Source organism: Centruroides sculpturatus, unplaced genomic scaffold (assembly GCF_000671375.1).
Source record: "Centruroides sculpturatus isolate CEXI.00-Female unplaced genomic scaffold, Cexi_2.0 scaffold2688, whole genome shotgun sequence".
Taxonomy (NCBI): Eukaryota; Metazoa; Arthropoda; class Arachnida; order Scorpiones; family Buthidae; genus Centruroides; species Centruroides sculpturatus.
In genome coordinates, this window is record NW_019386930.1 from 1 (window position 1) to 7,587 (window position 7,587).

The window sequence follows — 7,587 nt, forward strand, 5'->3', positions numbered from 1 at the left end:
ATAAAGAAAATAAATATATAGAAAACATAAAGAATCGAATCTAGTGTTTTAATTTATTCACAAAAATTGTGTCCCACACTTATAAAACCTTTGTAGTTATGTTGACATTTCTGAATTTTTTACAGGTAAAGTAAGAAGGAACGAATTGAAGTTATTTTGATGGTAGACAAAATAGTCAGTGAAATCCTGCATAAATCCAAAACATGACCTGCTGCATAAAATGCATGTAATTCTCACGAACTCTACTAATTAGAATTTATAAGCAAAATGTGTTGAATGACTACTTTTCTATCAAATTACAAGCTACTTGTCGTACGCAAATTTTACTACAGTCCTTAGTAATCAGTAAGAAACTTCGTATATTTCCTACGAGCTATAAGTTAAATGTAACCAGGTGCATTAACCAGGTGTATAAAAATTACAACTCACGTTAACGTGTGAGTTGTAATTTTCATACACCTGGTTCTAACATTATGTTTGATAAATGTAATGTTTCAATATAACCAGTTAAAATGTTCAGCAACGTCTGCACGATACTATTATCAAAATAACTGCAATTCTTTTTTATTTACATAGCGCCATGTTTTTCTTGTTAGAGAATAAACAAACATCGTAATAACACCTACAATTGGAGACTTCTAGCTCACCCTGTAGTTATTGACGTTTAAGAATTTTATAATTATATTACAAGAAACATTTTTGTACAGTTGTTGAATTATTCTTTAAAATTATTTGTTATTTTTTATTGCAAAAATAATACTTTAAAAGTAATGTAAGAATGCATTCGTTATAAGTTTATTGTTACAACTTTTTTAAATTAAAGATTATGAAGAATTTATGCGTAACAGTTAAATTCATTAGTGAGAACAATAGTTTCTTTATCTATCTCATCGGCAGTAATGTAGTCTAGAAAGTGAAAAGTATAGAAATCTAGTAAAGGTAAAGGAAATATAGGATAGTTTGTATATAGAATATTAAAAAAATTGTAAAAGTTTTATTTCCTGTAAATTGAAATAATTTATCATAAAAATTTTATAAATGTTAGATCAATATTTCAACTGTATTAGTTAATATTCAGATTTTATGTTTATTTAATTCTTTTTTAATTATTTGATGCAATGAATTAATGTAGTTGAGATGACAGGTAATGATCTCTATTTGTCACTGATTCTTGAGACNTATGCTTTTAAATATAAAAAAAATATAAATATAATTATGCTTCTAACTATGCTTATAAGCCATATTCTCATATTGAAATATTGATTTTCTTAAATAAATGGGATACTTCTGTTGCAAATGGAACAGATATAAATCGTTATTTTTTACTTACCTTCGACCTCATGTTAAATTTTCATCGAACTCAAGAGAATTGCATGGTTATGATTGTGGATGCTAGTGGAATGACACTATCACATTTTCTGCAATTTACACCAAGTTTTATCAATTCAACGGTGAACATTTTATTGGTAAGAAATTATTCATTCATATTAAATTTTGTATTCTGTAATATAGTAGAATAAGTTATAACGAGAACAGCGCAATTTACCATGAATTTTAGAAACATATATTGAAAATTCAGTGGCACAGATGATTTTACTATTGGAGGAAGTCTAGTTCTTTTATTTTATAATTACATTTAGTAACATATTGCAGTGTTTCTTAAACACAAGTTTAAATTATCCTATATTTACAGAAAAATACGGTGAGATGCACAAAAATGCAAAAAAAGTTATTACTTAGAAATAATTGTTATTATAACAAAAAATGTATAAATATTTTAAACTTATTCTTATATTTAAAGTATTAATTGAAGTTATTTCGAAATGAAAAATTTAACTATTTCATTCTCTTTCTATACAGAAATAAAACTAAAGAATATTTTATTTCTTAATGATTTTATTTCACTTGTAATAAATCACATCTTAAACATTAATAAAATCTTTGTTTCTTACTGTGAGCAAACAGTTTTTAAAAAAAAAAATCAGTCACATGATATGTACTTCCAGACGGAAATGGAGGGAGCCGTATGTAGAGGGACAGAGCGACATAAAGATTTTCGACCTCCTGACTCCATCCTGGATTCCTGGCTGAGGTCTTAACTGTTGGAATGTTATAAATTATATTGCTATTCTTATGTACAAAACATATTTAAATACTCAAAAGTGATATATAAATTGTGTAATTAATTAACTTCACACTGCGTAATCCCCATATATTTATCAAGCAAGTAAATGGTAAAATATTTGAAGGATTATTGTGGAAATCATGGTAATAATACGTCATATATTTTTAATGATGATATTAATTTCTATTGAAATATTTAATATTATACTGTGGAGTTCTAACGAGTCACATATTTATAGTATTTAATAATAAAATAAATTTGTATAAAACTTAGTTACTTTTTTAAAATAATGTTATATGTATTTTTAGAAAGATACATATCCGCTTCGATACAAGGAAATACATTATGTCAACGTGAATGTTATAATAAAAGCAATTTTAACTATGACATTTCCACTTTTACCAACTAAACTCAAGGAAACAGTAAGTAGAGAATAATAATTTAACTTTATAATTTAAATAATTTAATATTCTTTAACAATTTTCAAACATTTAAAACACATTTTCTTTCTGCAAGAAAAACTTGGATTTGGAAACAAGTTTCCAAATCCAAGTTTTTCTTACAGAAAGAAAATGTTGTAAGTAAAATACAGAAAGTAAATTAAAAAGAGACGTTATCCTATCTAAGTTATGAAATATTGTAAATAAATGACAAAAAACCCCATTAATATTCATATATCTGAAAACATCTTGTCGTAAACACTTGCAGATGATATTAAATCTTGGAAAAATGAAAAGTTTTCAGCTACACAAAAACACGGCGAAGATTTTTGTGCAGTAATATTCATTATGACTTAACATAATATTTGTAAAAATATTTATAGCACAATTTTATCTTGTGTTTAACTGATATCCAGAATTGTTTCAGTCTCCCCTAATCGTAATATTTACAAATTATTGACAGTACAGTTTGCAGTTTTATTCTAATATGTGACGATTTGGAAGGGTATATTGGAAATTCTAATAAATATTTTTGGTTCCAAGTGTTCATTTCTTCTACTACTATGTGTTGTTACGGGTTAGATTCTCAATGACATCAACTTTGTTTACAAGTCTGAAAAATAAACAAGGACACACACACACAAATCTTTTAATGTCGTAACCAACGTTACATAACTGGTTCCGCAGTAATCACAGCCAGTTTACAGATGTTTTAGGTATTGCAAATGTTAAAGTTACATTTACAAAGTGTAAAATTAATATGCATTATAGCATTATAGCATAAAGTATTACAATGAGAGATTGATATATATAAGTTTACAATTAGTAGATTAAGATTAAGTATACATGTTTTGTTTCATATAGAAAAGAAATTTGTTATAATACGCGAGACAAATTTTTCGCGTGTTGGGAAGAGCACGAGAATGTGTATGAAAGTTATACAATAAATAATGGGATATATGTAACAGAATAAATACAAAATATAATAACTACATTAAAAAGATTAAGGCTGTCAGGAATTAAATGTTTACACTCAGAGTTCGAAACATTTATCCTGCATCGTGAACAGTCCTTGCTCTAGCAATTTCTATACTGGAAGATTTCTTCGCAAATTCCTAGAAATTTAAACAGTTAATTTGTGTAGCATCATGCTAAAAGTCTGAGTGATGCTTAGAAGAAACCCCTAAACATTCAATTCACATTTAAATTACAGTTTTAGCCTTTCAATTTGAATCCATAGAATATCCTTGTCGCATATGCTCTTGAAAGTAGGTTCATGGAACAATATTTTATAGGCACAAAAGAAAAGAATTCACTATATATTACTTTATATCTCTTTAATACACTAAAATTCTTGCAAAGATTCGGTACTGTTGCAGACCACTATAGGAAGATTCTCCCACTAGAAGAGCCCAATCGTATCTTCATTTCTGTGTTGAAATTCAATGTAATATCTATGTAGAATGCTGGGAGGCTTTATGAAGGAAACAAGTACAGTAGACCCCCCTATAATAATGTAAATACCTTCAATTTTATATGAATTCGTGTTTTACGAACACTTAAATACATAAGTCAATCACGGCCCGGCACGTATACAGTTCAGGGACTACTGCTGTTTGAAAGGTTTTCTTCCATAAAATTAATCGATTCTAGATTAATTTGACTCAAAATTTCCAAAACACGTATAATTTTTTGGGAATAATCAATATAAACTAGGCTATAAACAAAAAATTGTACGATTACTCATCGAGTGTGCACAGTTCGACGACGCCATTGCTGAAGCTTGTTTTCGTGGTAGAGCGGCGCATCGAACGGTAAGAACGGTGTGCGTGTTTTCTGATAAGTTATTTTTCTGCGAAAAATTCGCTTAACTTTGGAGACATCATTAATATAAATATAATTTTAATTGCCATTAAATAATAAATGGTATTTAGTTGGTCGGCTGCTCCTTTAAACTCAACGGTTTGTGCAATATCAGCTATTGATCAACATTCGACCAATCCTGTCGCGACACGAGTCGGCGATGACGTTTTTCAGTATTACACGAGTCTCTTTTAGCGTGTTTATACGAATACGATCCCAATTTTTTGCCGTTATATGCGAATCCGTGTTATATAAACCCGTTTTTATAGAGGGGTCTACTGTATAGTATCTAATAGAAACAAATAAAATCATATTTTAGAAATTAATTATTTGGTTACGAATATTTTATAATTCACATATTTTGAATTTTTATACAGGAATTTATATATTTTATATATTATTTCACTAATTTCTTAAAAGATGTTTTCATTTCGCAGTTTCACTTGCATTCCGACATGTCTACTTTGCACGAATTTGTGAGGCCGGGACCACACACTCCCCCTCGGACGGAAACCGGCTGTCGAGCTAAAGTCAATATATCGGTGACTTATTACGTAAATAGGACCGGTGTGACCAAGGAACGGGGTGCGAGACGATTTAATTGTCGCATTCCAGCCCTAATTGACAGATTCACGGTCGTCAATCGTGAGAACGATCGAGGGATCGACCGTCGGGGAAACTTTGGACGGTCACCTTACATCGAGTTCAAAGCAGGTCCTACTGACACTCCTGTGGAGGGGGCGGTGGCTGAGACGGCTTCCTCCTCTCCGGGACCGAAAAATAGACATTAGGTGACAATTTACGAGACCGTCATCCGGGAGAGGGCTTGACCCGACTCCGGAGGGGAACAGCCCGGACGGGGGTCATCTCGGCGACCCCTCGGCCCGAATCGCGTCCCTGGCAACAGACCCGGGACCAATAGAATCGCAGGGGGACCAACATTCGGACCAACCAAAACCTCGGGATTTCGGGTGAGAAAAGATTATAAGAGCCCGAGGACCCAAGGACACGGAGAGAGAGAGTTGGTTGCGAGCTGGGGATTAGAAGCCACAGTGCGAGCGAGCGGATACGGATTTACCGAGAAGACAAAGAGAACACCCCAGGAAGGCACGAAAGAGACTTGGGACTTAACTTCCCAACGAAGACCTCCGACCATCCAACCTCCAAGCCTCTACTTACGAACCGGAAGAAGAGGACTCTCTCCTTCGTTGTGTTGTGTCGTCCGTTCTCCGAGGACCCACCGAACTGTTCGGCGAGCCTTTCGACTTCCGACGAGGCCGACAAGTGTTACTATTGTAAGCATGTTTTCTAATCCAAATAAACGCGTTGACTTAGGTAATACGGTCTCTGTGTGAGTCTTTGCGTCCAGCAAACCGCGACCCCCATACGGAAAAGGCTTTCTCGTGTCATCCTGACAGATCACGGGTAAAGCGACGTAACGTAACTTTTCGCCCCCTTTTTGGACTCCCTTCCTTAAAACCCCACAAATTCATCGATCCGGATTTTTTGCCTTTGGAATTGGGAGGTACCTCCCAATCGATCCGGATTTTTTGCCTTTGGAATTGGGAGCCTTCCGATTCGAGTAAATTCAATAATATGATTAGAGCCAACGAAGAATTCTTTCGCAAAAACGAAGAATATTTGAGATTGTACGAAGAGGAAAGAAATAAGCACTTCAATCAAGGCAAATTTACTTGCATTGATGAAGATTTTGAAGACGAAAAAGTTAAGAAGTTTCTAGAGAAATCAGAAGAGAAATTTAAATGTTATTCCGATAATCCAGAAGCATTTATGGCTTCTCTGAAACAAGATTCAGAATTGAAAATTACAAATTTTTGAATGATATACAATTATGTTGTTTTGGGTTATGTTATTATTTACGAGGAAAAAACTAATTTTGCAAATTTAACATGTATTTTCATCATTTATATTATTGTATTCAAGCCATCCGGCAATATTATTATTATGTGTTGGGTTTAGTGGGTTTAGTGGGTTATTATTATTATTATTATTATTTTACTGTATTATGGTTTAAAATAAAAAGTAAAATTGAAGTGGTGATTTTTATATACATGGTAAACAAAAGATTCAAAAACTTATTCACTATTAAAATTTTGTATATACTGTAAATATGTTAAAAGATGCTTAACTATAATAAAACAAATAATACTGCATTGTCTAAATAAATCTTATAATATAATCGAAATGAGTTGATAACAATAATAAGCGCAGAATCCAAACGTTTAGGAGTGAAAGTTGAAATTTAATACACAGTTAGGGTACGCCAGAGAATGTATAGTACACTAAAAAGGGATTTTTCAAACTTCCTGTCTGGGGGGAGAGGGAAACAAGTATTACCCTGAACTCAGACTTTACCATACGTGCGAATTTTTGCGGTTTGAGTGAAATCGAACATATTTTTTAAAATTGTGAAGGGCTGAATAGACAATAACTTTTCAGGATAATTTATAAATTAAACTAAGTTTAATTTTATTTGGGAAAATTTTCTTTATACAGTAGAGCCTCGATTATCCGATCCCCGATCAACCGACCCCTCGGTTAACCGACCGTCCTAGTCGGCAAATTTCAAATGTCCGCTAGTGATGTGGCGCTACAATATTTGGCTACGTCTTGGCTACTTTAATATTATTTTTACGTGTTTTAGCTGGCAACACTCATTCGACCATGAAAGGGCGCCAATATTAAAACGAGGCTTAATTTTCTAATTTTTAACGATTCAGTAGCGACGATTATTATTTTAAAAAATTTTTGTTAGGCTTAACATCGATGAAAATTTCAACGCGAAGTAGGTTAATAATGATATACTAATATACTGATATACTAATTACATGGGATATAATAATATACAACACTAATAATAGATTTTTTCATACTTTTCGGTTATCCGACTTTTCAATTATCCGACCAACCCCAGTCCCCAATTAGGTCGGATAATCGATGTTCTACTGTACTGGTAAATTTTTGTAAATCTAAATATATAAAATTGCTTGTCCTGACTGACTCATTCATTCATTCACTGATTCATCATCGCCCAGAGCAAACCGCTTAACCTAAAGAGGTGAAATTTGGTACACAGTTAGGGTACGTCATGGAAACGCACACTAAGAAAGGATTTTTCGAAATTCCAACGCGGGGGGG